This window comes from Vidua chalybeata, chromosome 1 (genome assembly GCF_026979565.1).
Source record: "Vidua chalybeata isolate OUT-0048 chromosome 1, bVidCha1 merged haplotype, whole genome shotgun sequence".
NCBI classification, from domain to species: Eukaryota; Metazoa; Chordata; class Aves; order Passeriformes; family Viduidae; genus Vidua; species Vidua chalybeata.
The window spans coordinates 54,536,346-54,549,007 of NC_071530.1; positions in this window are offsets into that span (position 1 = coordinate 54,536,346).

A 12,662-nucleotide genomic window follows, 5' to 3' on the forward strand; every position below is an offset into this window, starting at 1 on the left:
GTCTTTCGGCAGAAGCGGCTCTTCGGAGCGCACCGCTGCCGCTCCAGTGATCTGTGCGCGAAGTAGCCGCTTCTTGTCCTCCGGCAGCCGGAGATCGCGGTAGCTTGCAAGAGGCGAAGAACGAAGCCGCGAAGAAGCCGGCTTGTGTGCGAAGCTCGCAGACTGCTGCAGGACGGTGGCTGCTGCTCTCCTGCCTCTTGAATTCACTTTTGGCATGCCAATGGAAGGTGTTCCAGGACAACTTTCCTGGGTTTTGACATAGTCGTCATGCATCCCACCTTGGAAATTCTTGTTGCTCCCCAGAGGCTGCGAGATGCAGAGAACACGGTGGCAGCTGCTGAAAAGAAGGGCAACTGTGAGTTGGTCAAGAAGCAAGAACCTAGGCAGCTGCCTGTGCTTGGCAAGGAGCAGCTGCTGGATTCTTGCAATTGCCTTCAGTGCGCACAGAAGCCCGCTGCTCTGCTGCTTGCTTTTTCGCCTTCAGTCAATTACACACTGCTGAAGCTGAGGCAGGCTGTTCAGCTTTGCTGCTTTTCAGCATCTCAGCTGCCCTTCTGCTCTGTGACAGCTCTCCAGGTTTCTTGCCTTCGCCAGGCTGCAACGTGCCCGCTAGTACCAAGAACTGGGCAGGAGTGGGCAGAGAGCACGGCCATCTGCCAGAGGTTGCAGCTTGCCCAGGAAAATGAAGTGTCCTTGGAATGTGCAGCAAATCTTATTTCCTGGCAAGGTCGGGCTAAGTGAGCAGTGCTGGTACACTTTCTCCTTGAGAACTGGAGCGGAAAAGCTTTTGGCTAAGATGTAGGCGACTAGAGAGGCAGAATACGCAGCTCCGGAGCTGGCCGAAAGCAAGTGCCGCTTGCCGGCGTCTTTCGGCAGAAGCGGCTCTTCGGAGCGCACCGCTGCCGCTCCAGTGATCTGTGCGCGAAGTAGCCGCTTCTTGTCCACCGGCAGCCGGAGATCGCGGTAGCTTGCAAGAGGCGAAGAACGAAGCCGCGAAGAAGCCGGCTTGTGTGCGAAGCTCGCAGACTGCTGCAGGACGGTGGCTGCTGCTCTCCTGCCTCTTGAATTCACTTTTGGCATGCCAATGGAAAGTGTTCCAGGACAACTTTCCTGGGTTTTGACATAGTCGTCATGCATCCCACCTTGGAAATTCTTGTTGCTCCCCAGAGGCTGCGAGATGCAGAGAACACGGTGGCAGCTGCTGAAAAGAAGGGCAACTGTGAGTTGGTCAAGAAGCAAGAACCTAGGCAGCTGCCTGTGCTTGGCAAGGAGCAGCTGCTGGATTCTTGCAATTGCCTTCAGTGCGCACAGAAGCCCGCTGCTCTGCTGCTTGCTTTTTCGCCTTCAGTCAATTACACACTGCTGAAGCTGAGGCAGGCTGTTCAGCTTTGCTGCTTTTCAGCATCTCAGCTGCCCTTCTGCTCTGTGACAGCTCTCCAGGTTTCTTGCCTTCGCCAGGCTGCAACGTGCCCGCTAGTACCAGGAAAATGCAGTGTCCTTGGAATGTGCAGCAAATCTTATTTCCTGGCAAGGTCGGGCTAAGTGAGCAGTGCTGGTACACTTTCTCCTTGAGAACTGGAGCGGAAAAGCTTTTGGCTAAGATGTAGGCGACTAGAGAGGCAGAATACGCAGCTCCGGAGCTGGCCGAAAGCAAGTGCCGCTTGCCGGCGTCTTTCGGCAGAAGCGGCTCTTCGGAGCGCACCGCTGCCGCTCCAGTCATCTGTGCGCGAAGTAGCCGCTTCTTGTCCTCCGGCAGCCGGAGATCGCGGTAGCTTGCAAGAGGCGAAGAACGAAGCCGCGAAGAAGCCGGCTTGTGTGCGAAGCTCGCAGACTGCTGCAGGACGGTGGCTGCTGCTCTCCTGCCTCTTGAATTCACTTTTGGCATGCCAATGGAAGGTGTTCCAGGACAACTTTCCTGGGTTTTGACATAGTCGTCATGCATCCCACCTTGGAAATTCTTGTTGCTCCCCAGAGGCTGCGAGATGCAGAGAACACGGTGGCAGCTGCTGAAAAGAAGGGCAACTGTGAGTTGGTCAAGAAGCAAGAACCTAGGCAGCTGCCTGTGCTTGGCAAGGAGCAGCTGCTGGATTCTTGCAATTGCCTTCAGTGCGCACAGAAGCCCGCTGCTCTGCTGCTTGCTTTTTCGCCTTCAGTCAATTACACACTGCTGAAGCTGAGGCAGGCTGTTCAGCTTTGCTGCTTTTCAGCATCTCAGCTGCCCTTCTGCTCTGTGACAGCTCTCCAGGTTTCTTGCCTTCGCCAGGCTGCAACGTGCCCGCTAGTACCAAGAACTGGGCAGGAGTGGGCAGAGAGCACGGCCATCTGCCAGAAGGTTGCAGCTTGCCCAGGAAAATGAAGTGTCCTTGGAATGTGCAGCAAATCTTATTTCCTGGCAAGGTCGGGCTAAGTGAGCAGTGCTGGTACACTTTCTCCTTGACAACTGGAGCGGAAAAGCTTTTGGCTAAGATGTAGGCGACTAGAGAGGCAGAATACGCAGCTCCGGAGCTGGCCGAAAGCAAGTGCCGCTTGCCGGCGTCTTTCGGCAGAAGCGGCTCTTCGGAGCGCACCGCTGCCGCTCCAGTGATCTGTGCGCGAAGTAGCCGCTTCTTGTCCCCGGCAGCCGGAGATCGCGGTAGCTTGCAAGAGGCGAAGAACGAAGCCGCGAAGAAGCCGGCTTGTGTGCGAAGCTCGCAGACAGCTGCAGGACGGTGGCTGCTGCTCTCCTGCCTCTTGAATTCACTTTTGGCATGCCAATGGAAAGTGTTCCAGGACAACTTTCCTGGGTTTTGACATAGTCGTCATGCATCCCACCTTGGAAATTCTTGTTGCTCCCCAGAGGCTGCGAGATGCAGAGAACACGGTGGCAGCTGCTGAAAAGAAGGGCAACAGTGAGTTGGTCAAGAAGCAAGAACCTAGGCAGCTGCCTGTGCTTGGCAAGGAGCAGCTGCTGGATTCTTGCAATTGCCTTCAGTGCGCACAGAAGCCCGCTGCTCTGCTGCTTGGTTTTTCGCCTTCAGTCAATTACACACTGCTGAAGCTGAGGCAGGCTGTTCAGCTTTGCTGCTTTTCAGCATCTCAGCTGCCCTTCTGCTCTGTGACAGCTCTCCAGGTTTCTTGCCTTCGCCAGGCTGCAACGTGCCCGCTAGTACCAGGAAAATGCAGTGTCCTTGGAATGTGCAGCAAATCTTATTTCCTGGCAAGGTCGGGCTAAGTGAGCAGTGCTGGTACACTTTCTCCTTGACAACTGGAGCGGAAAAGCTTTTGGCTAAGATGTAGGCGACTAGAGAGGCAGAATACGCAGCTCCGGAGCTGGCCGAAAGCAAGTGCCGCTTGCCTGCGTCTTTCGGCAGAAGCGGCTCTTCGGAGCGCACCGCTGCCGCTCCAGTCATCTGTGCGCGAAGTAGCCGCTTCTTGTCCTCCGGCAGCCGGAGATCGCGGTAGCTTGCAAGAGGCGAAGAACGAAGCCGCGAAGAAGCCGGCTTGTGTGCGAAGCTCGCAGACAGCTGCAGGACGGTGGCTGCTGCTCTCCTGCCTCTTGAATTCACTTTTGGCATGCCAATGGAAGGTGTTCCAGGACAACTTTCCTGGGTTTTGACATAGTCGTCATGCATCCCACCTTGGAAATTCTTGTTGCTCCCCAGAGGCTGCGAGATGCAGAGAACACGGTGGCAGCTGCTGAAAAGAAGGGCAACTGTGAGTTGGTCAAGAAGCAAGAACCTAGGCAGCTGCCTGTGCTTGGCAAGGAGCAGCTGCTGGATTCTTGCAATTGCCTTCAGTGCGCACAGAAGCCCGCTGCTCTGCTGCTTGCTTTTTCGCCTTCAGTCAATTACACACTGCTGAAGCTGAGGCAGGCTGTTCAGCTTTGCTGCTTTTCAGCATCTCAGCTGCCCTTCTGCTCTGTGACAGCTCTCCAGGTTTCTTGCCTTCGCCAGGCTGCAACGTGCCCGCTAGTACCAGGAAAATGCAGTGTCCTTGGAATGTGCAGCAAATCTTATTTCCTGGCAAGGTCGGGCTAAGTGAGCAGTGCTGGTACACTTTCTCCTTGAGAACTGGAGCGGAAAAGCTTTTGGCTAAGATGTAGGCGACTAGAGAGGCAGAATACGCAGCTCCGGAGCTGGCCGAAAGCAAGTGCCGCTTGCCGGCGTCTTTCGGCAGAAGCGGCTCTTCGGAGCGCACCGCTGCCGCTCCAGTGATCTGTGCGCGAAGTAGCCGCTTCTTGTCCTCCGGCAGCCGGAGATCGCGGTAGCTTGCAAGAGGCGAAGAACGAAGCCGCGAAGAAGCCGGCTTGTGTGCGAAGCTCGCAGACTGCTGCAGGACGGTGGCTGCTGCTCTCCTGCCTCTTGAATTCACTTTTGGCATGCCAATGGAAGGTGTTCCAGGACAACTTTCCTGGGTTTTGACATAGTCGTCATGCATCCCACCTTGGAAATTCTTGTTGCTCCCCAGAGGCTGCGAGATGCAGAGAACACGGTGGCAGCTGCTGAAAAGAAGGGCAACTGTGAGTTGGTCAAGAAGCAAGAACCTAGGCAGCTGCCTGTGCTTGGCAAGGAGCAGCTGCTGGATTCTTGCAATTGCCTTCAGTGCGCACAGAAGCCCGCTGCTCTGCTGCTTGCTTTTTCGCCTTCAGTCAATTACACACTGCTGAAGCTGAGGCAGGCTGTTCAGCTTTGCTGCTTTTCAGCATCTCAGCTGCCCTTCTGCTCTGTGACAGCTCTCCAGGTTTCTTGCCTTCGCCAGGCTGCAACGTGCCCGCTAGTACCAGGAAAATGCAGTGTCCTTGGAATGTGCAGCAAATCTTATTTCCTGGCAAGGTCGGGCTAAGTGAGCAGTGCTGGTACACTTTCTCCTTGAGAACTGGAGCGGAAAAGCTTTTGGCTAAGATGTAGGCGACTAGAGAGGCAGAATACGCAGCTCCGGAGCTGGCCGAAAGCAAGTGCCGCTTGCCGGCGTCTTTCGGCAGAAGCGGCTCTTCGGAGCGCACCGCTGCCGCTCCAGTGATCTGTGCGCGAAGTAGCCGCTTCTTGTCCTCCGGCAGCCGGAGATCGCGGTAGCTTGCAAGAGGCGAAGAACGAAGCCGCGAAGAAGCCGGCTTGTGTGCGAAGCTCGCAGACTGCTGCAGGACGGTGGCTGCTGCTCTCCTGCCTCTTGAATTCACTTTTGGCATGCCAATGGAAGGTGTTCCAGGACAACTTTCCTGGGTTTTGACATAGTCGTCATGCATCCCACCTTGGAAATTCTTGTTGCTCCCCAGAGGCTGCGAGATGCAGAGAACACGGTGGCAGCTGCTGAAAAGAAGGGCAACTGTGAGTTGGTCAAGAAGCAAGAACCTAGGCAGCTGCCTGTGCTTGGCAAGGAGCAGCTGCTGGATTCTTGCAATTGCCTTCAGTGCGCACAGAAGCCCGCTGCTCTGCTGCTTGCTTTTTCGCCTTCAGTCAATTACACACTGCTGAAGCTGAGGCAGGCTGTTCAGCTTTGCTGCTTTTCAGCATCTCAGCTGCCCTTCTGCTCTGTGACAGCTCTCCAGGTTTCTTGCCTTCGCCAGGCTGCAACGTGCCCGCTAGTACCAGGAAAGAGCACGGCCAAGTTGCAGCTTGGGAATGCAGTGTCCTTGGAATGTGCAGCAAATCTTATTTCCTGGCAAGGTCGGGCTAAGTGAGCAGTGCTGGTACACTTTCTCCTTGAGAACTGGAGCGGAAAAGCTTTTGGCTAAGATGTAGGCGACTAGAGAGGCAGAATACGCAGCTCCGGAGCTGGCCGAAAGCAAGTGCCGCTTGCCGGCGTCTTTCGGCAGAAGCGGCTCTTCGGAGCGCACCGCTGCCGCTCCAGTGATCTGTGCGCGAAGTAGCCGCTTCTTGTCCTCCGGCAGCCGGAGATCGCGGTAGCTTGCAAGAGGCGAAGAACGAAGCCGCGAAGAAGCCGGCTTGTGTGCGAAGCTCGCAGACTGCTGCAGGACGGTGGCTGCTGCTCTCCTGCCTCTTGAATTCACTTTTGGCATGCCAATGGAAGGTGTTCCAGGACAACTTTCCTGGGTTTTGACATAGTCGTCATGCATCCCACCTTGGAAATTCTTGTTGCTCCCCAGAGGCTGCGAGATGCAGAGAACACGGTGGCAGCTGCTGAAAAGAAGGGCAACTGTGAGTTGGTCAAGAAGCAAGAACCTAGGCAGCTGCCTGTGCTTGGCAAGGAGCAGCTGCTGGATTCTTGCAATTGCCTTCAGTGCGCACAGAAGCCCGCTGCTCTGCTGCTTGCTTTTTCGCCTTCAGTCAATTACACACTGCTGAAGCTGAGGCAGGCTGTTCAGCTTTGCTGCTTTTCAGCATCTCAGCTGCCCTTCTGCTCTGTGACAGCTCTCCAGGTTTCTTGCCTTCGCCAGGCTGCAACGTGCCCGCTAGTACCAAGAACTGGGCAGGAGTGGGCAGAGAGCACGGCCATCTGCCAGAAGGTTGCAGCTTGCCCAGGAAAATGAAGTGTCCTTGGAATGTGCAGCAAATCTTATTTCCTGGCAAGGTCGGGCTAAGTGAGCAGTGCTGGTACACTTTCTCCTTGAGAACTGGAGCGGAAAAGCTTTTGGCTAAGATGTAGGCGACTAGAGAGGCAGAATACGCAGCTCCGGAGCTGGCCGAAAGCAAGTGCCGCTTGCCGGCGTCTTTCGGCAGAAGCGGCTCTTCGGAGCGCACCGCTGCCGCTCCAGTGATCTGTGCGCGAAGTAGCCGCTTCTTGTCCTCCGGCAGCCGGAGATCGCGGTAGCTTGCAAGAGGCGAAGAACGAAGCCGCGAAGAAGCCGGCTTGTGTGCGAAGCTCGCAGACTGCTGCAGGACGGTGGCTGCTGCTCTCCTGCCTCTTGAATTCACTTTTGGCATGCCAATGGAAGGTGTTCCAGGACAACTTTCCTGGGTTTTGACATAGTCGTCATGCATCCCACCTTGGAAATTCTTGTTGCTCCCCAGAGGCTGCGAGATGCAGAGAACACGGTGGCAGCTGCTGAAAAGAAGGGCAACTGTGAGTTGGTCAAGAAGCAAGAACCTAGGCAGCTGCCTGTGCTTGGCAAGGAGCAGCTGCTGGATTCTTGCAATTGCCTTCAGTGCGCACAGAAGCCCGCTGCTCTGCTGCTTGCTTTTTCGCCTTCAGTCAATTACACACTGCTGAAGCTGAGGCAGGCTGTTCAGCTTTGCTGCTTTTCAGCATCTCAGCTGCCCTTCTGCTCTGTGACAGCTCTCCAGGTTTCTTGCCTTCGCCAGGCTGCAACGTGCCCGCTAGTACCAGGAAAATGCAGTGTCCTTGGAATGTGCAGCAAATCTTATTTCCTGGCAAGGTCGGGCTAAGTGAGCAGTGCTGGTACACTTTCTCCTTGAGAACTGGAGCGGAAAAGCTTTTGGCTAAGATGTAGGCGACTAGAGAGGCAGAATACGCAGCTCCGGAGCTGGCCGAAAGCAAGTGCCGCTTGCCGGCGTCTTTCGGCAGAAGCGGCTCTTCGGAGCGCACCGCTGCCGCTCCAGTCATCTGTGCGCGAAGTAGCCGCTTCTTGTCCTCCGGCAGCCGGAGATCGCGGTAGCTTGCAAGAGGCGAAGAACGAAGCCGCGAAGAAGCCGGCTTGTGTGCGAAGCTCGCAGACTGCTGCAGGACGGTGGCTGCTGCTCTCCTGCCTCTTGAATTCACTTTTGGCATGCCAATGGAAGGTGTTCCAGGACAACTTTCCTGGGTTTTGACATAGTCGTCATGCATCCCACCTTGGAAATTCTTGTTGCTCCCCAGAGGCTGCGAGATGCAGAGAACACGGTGGCAGCTGCTGAAAAGAAGGGCAACTGTGAGTTGGTCAAGAAGCAAGAACCTAGGCAGCTGCCTGTGCTTGGCAAGGAGCAGCTGCTGGATTCTTGCAATTGCCTTCAGTGCGCACAGAAGCCCGCTGCTCTGCTGCTTGCTTTTTCGCCTTCAGTCAATTACACACTGCTGAAGCTGAGGCAGGCTGTTCAGCTTTGCTGCTTTTCAGCATCTCAGCTGCCCTTCTGCTCTGTGACAGCTCTCCAGGTTTCTTGCCTTCGCCAGGCTGCAACGTGCCCGCTAGTACCAAGAACTGGGCAGGAGTGGGCAGAGAGCACGGCCATCTGCCAGAAGGTTGCAGCTTGCCCAGGAAAATGCAGTGTCCTTGGAATGTGCAGCAAATCTTATTTCCTGGCAAGGTCGGGCTAAGTGAGCAGTGCTGGTACACTTTCTCCTTGAGAACTGGAGCGGAAAAGCTTTTGGCTAAGATGTAGGCGACTAGAGAGGCAGAATACGCAGCTCCGGAGCTGGCCGAAAGCAAGTGCCGCTTGCCGGCGTCTTTCGGCAGAAGCGGCTCTTCGGAGCGCACCGCTGCCGCTCCAGTGATCTGTGCGCGAAGTAGCCGCTTCTTGTCCTCCGGCAGCCGGAGATCGCGGTAGCTTGCAAGAGGCGAAGAACGAAGCCGCGAAGAAGCCGGCTTGTGTGCGAAGCTCGCAGACAGCTGCAGGACGGTGGCTGCTGCTCTCCTGCCTCTTGAATTCACTTTTGGCATGCCAATGGAAAGTGTTCCAGGACAACTTTCCTGGGTTTTGACATAGTCGTCATGCATCCCACCTTGGAAATTCTTGTTGCTCCCCAGAGGCTGCGAGATGCAGAGAACACGGTGGCAGCTGCTGAAAAGAAGGGCAACTGTGAGTTGGTCAAGAAGCAAGAACCTAGGCAGCTGCCTGTGCTTGGCAAGGAGCAGCTGCTGGATTCTTGCAATTGCCTTCAGTGCGCACAGAAGCCCGCTGCTCTGCTGCTTGCTTTTTCGCCTTCAGTCAATTACACACTGCTGAAGCTGAGGCAGGCTGTTCAGCTTTGCTGCTTTTCAGCATCTCAGCTGCCCTTCTGCTCTGTGACAGCTCTCCAGGTTTCTTGCCTTCGCCAGGCTGCAACGTGCCCGCTAGTACCAAGAACTGGGCAGGAGTGGGCAGAGAGCACGGCCATCTGCCAGAAGGTTGCAGCTTGCCCAGGAAAATGCAGTGTCCTTGGAATGTGCAGCAAATCTTATTTCCTGGCAAGGTCGGGCTAAGTGAGCAGTGCTGGTACACTTTCTCCTTGAGAACTGGAGCGGAAAAGCTTTTGGCTAAGATGTAGGCGACTAGAGAGGCAGAATACGCAGCTCCGGAGCTGGCCGAAAGCAAGTGCCGCTTGCCGGCGTCTTTCGGCAGAAGCGGCTCTTCGGAGCGCACCGCTGCCGCTCCAGTGATCTGTGCGCGAAGTAGCCGCTTCTTGTCCTCCGGCAGCCGGAGATCGCGGTAGCTTGCAAGAGGCGAAGAACGAAGCCGCGAAGAAGCCGGCTTGTGTGCGAAGCTCGCAGACTGCTGCAGGACGGTGGCTGCTGCTCTCCTGCCTCTTGAATTCACTTTTGGCATGCCAATGGAAAGTGTTCCAGGACAACTTTCCTGGGTTTTGACATAGTCGTCATGCATCCCACCTTGGAAATTCTTGTTGCTCCCCAGAGGCTGCGAGATGCAGAGAACACGGTGGCAGCTGCTGAAAAGAAGGGCAACTGTGAGTTGGTCAAGAAGCAAGAACCTAGGCAGCTGCCTGTGCTTGGCAAGGAGCAGCTGCTGGATTCTTGCAATTGCCTTCAGTGCGCACAGAAGCCCGCTGCTCTGCTGCTTGCTTTTTCGCCTTCAGTCAATTACACACTGCTGAAGCTGAGGCAGGCTGTTCAGCTTTGCTGCTTTTCAGCATCTCAGCTGCCCTTCTGCTCTGTGACAGCTCTCCAGGTTTCTTGCCTTCGCCAGGCTGCAACGTGCCCGCTAGTACCAGGAAAATGCAGTGTCCTTGGAATGTGCAGCAAATCTTATTTCCTGGCAAGGTCGGGCTAAGTGAGCAGTGCTGGTACACTTTCTCCTTGAGAACTGGAGCGGAAAAGCTTTTGGCTAAGATGTAGGCGACTAGAGAGGCAGAATACGCAGCTCCGGAGCTGGCCGAAAGCAAGTGCCGCTTGCCGGCGTCTTTCGGCAGAAGCGGCTCTTCGGAGCGCACCGCTGCCGCTCCAGTGATCTGTGCGCGAAGTAGCCGCTTCTTGTCCTCCGGCAGCCGGAGATCGCGGTAGCTTGCAAGAGGCGAAGAACGAAGCCGCGAAGAAGCCGGCTTGTGTGCGAAGCTCGCAGACTGCTGCAGGACGGTGGCTGCTGCTCTCCTGCCTCTTGAATTCACTTTTGGCATGCCAATGGAAGGTGTTCCAGGACAACTTTCCTGGGTTTTGACATAGTCGTCATGCATCCCACCTTGGAAATTCTTGTTGCTCCCCAGAGGCTGCGAGATGCAGAGAACACGGTGGCAGCTGCTGAAAAGAAGGGCAACTGTGAGTTGGTCAAGAAGCAAGAACCTAGGCAGCTGCCTGTGCTTGGCAAGGAGCAGCTGCTGGATTCTTGCAATTGCCTTCAGTGCGCACAGAAGCCCGCTGCTCTGCTGCTTGCTTTTTCGCCTTCAGTCAATTACACACTGCTGAAGCTGAGGCAGGCTGTTCAGCTTTGCTGCTTTTCAGCATCTCAGCTGCCCTTCTGCTCTGTGACAGCTCTCCAGGTTTCTTGCCTTCGCCAGGCTGCAACGTGCCCGCTAGTACCAAGAACTGGGCAGGAGTGGGCAGAGAGCACGGCCATCTGCCAGTTGCAGCTTGCCCAGGAAATGCAGTGTCCTTGGAATGTGCAGCAAATCTTATTTCCTGGCAAGGTCGGGCTAAGTGAGCAGTGCTGGTACACTTTCTCCTTGAGAACTGGAGCGGAAAAGCTTTTGGCTAAGATGTAGGCGACTAGAGAGGCAGAATACGCAGCTCCGGAGCTGGCCGAAAGCAAGTGCCGCTTGCCGGCGTCTTTCGGCAGAAGCGGCTCTTCGGAGCGCACCGCTGCCGCTCCAGTGATCTGTGCGCGAAGTAGCCGCTTCTTGTCCTCCGGCAGCCGGAGATCGCGGTAGCTTGCAAGAGGCGAAGAACGAAGCCGCGAAGAAGCCGGCTTGTGTGCGAAGCTCGCAGACTGCTGCAGGACGGTGGCTGCTGCTCTCCTGCCTCTTGAATTCACTTTTGGCATGCCAATGGAAGTGTTCCAGGACAACTTTCCTGGGTTTTGACATAGTCGTCATGCATCCCACCTTGGAAATTCTTGTTGCTCCCCAGAGGCTGCGAGATGCAGAGAACACGGTGGCAGCTGCTGAAAAGAAGGGCAACTGTGAGTTGGTCAAGAAGCAAGAACCTAGGCAGCTGCCTGTGCTTGGCAAGGAGCAGCTGCTGGATTCTTGCAATTGCCTTCAGTGCGCACAGAAGCCCGCTGCTCTGCTGCTTGGTTTTTCGCCTTCAGTCAATTACACACTGCTGAAGCTGAGGCAGGCTGTTCAGCTTTGCTGCTTTTCAGCATCTCAGCTGCCCTTCTGCTCTGTGACAGCTCTCCAGGTTTCTTGCCTTCGCCAGGCTGCAACGTGCCCGCTAGTACCAGGAAAATGCAAGTGTCCTTGGAATGTGCAGCAAATCTTATTTCCTGGCAAGGTCGGGCTAAGTGAGCAGTGCTGGTACACTTTCTCCTTGAGAACTGGAGCGGAAAAGCTTTTGGCTAAGATGTAGGCGACTAGAGAGGCAGAATACGCAGCTCCGGAGCTGGCCGAAAGCAAGTGCCGCTTGCCGGCGTCTTTCGGCAGAAGCGGCTCTTCGGAGCGCACCGCTGCCGCTCCAGTGATCTGTGCGCGAAGTAGCCGCTTCTTGTCCTCCGGCAGCCGGAGATCGCGGTAGCTTGCAAGAGGCGAAGAACGAAGCCGCGAAGAAGCCGGCTTGTGTGCGAAGCTCGCAGACTGCTGCAGGACGGTGGCTGCTGCTCTCCTGCCTCTTGAATTCACTTTTGGCATGCCAATGGAAGGTGTTCCAGGACAACTTTCCTGGGTTTTGACATAGTCGTCATGCATCCCACCTTGGAAATTCTTGTTGCTCCCCAGAGGCTGCGAGATGCAGAGAACACGGTGGCAGCTGCTGAAAAGAAGGGCAACTGTGAGTTGGTCAAGAAGCAAGAACCTAGGCAGCTGCCTGTGCTTGGCAAGGAGCAGCTGCTGGATTCTTGCAATTGCCTTCAGTGCGCACAGAAGCCCGCTGCTCTGCTGCTTGCTTTTTCGCCTTCAGTCAATTACACACTGCTGAAGCTGAGGCAGGCTGTTCAGCTTTGCTGCTTTTCAGCATCTCAGCTGCCCTTCTGCTCTGTGACAGCTCTCCAGGTTTCTTGCCTTCGCCAGGCTGCAACGTGCCCGCTAGTACCAAGAACTGGGCAGGAGTGGGCAGAGAGCACGGCCATCTGCCAGAAGGTTGCAGCTTGCCCAGGAAAATGAAGTGTCCTTGGAATGTGCAGCAAATCTTATTTCCTGGCAAGGTCGGGCTAAGTGAGCAGTGCTGGTACACTTTCTCCTTGAGAACTGGAGCGGAAAAGCTTTTGGCTAAGATGTAGGCGACTAGAGAGGCAGAATACGCAGCTCCGGAGCTGGCCGAAAGCAAGTGCCGCTTGCCGGCGTCTTTCGGCAGAAGCGGCTCTTCGGAGCGCACCGCTGCCGCTCCAGTGATCTGTGCGCGAAGTAGCCGCTTCTTGTCCTCCGGCAGCCGGAGATCGCGGTAGCTTGCAAGAGGCGAAGAACGAAGCCGCGAAGAAGCCGGCTTGTGT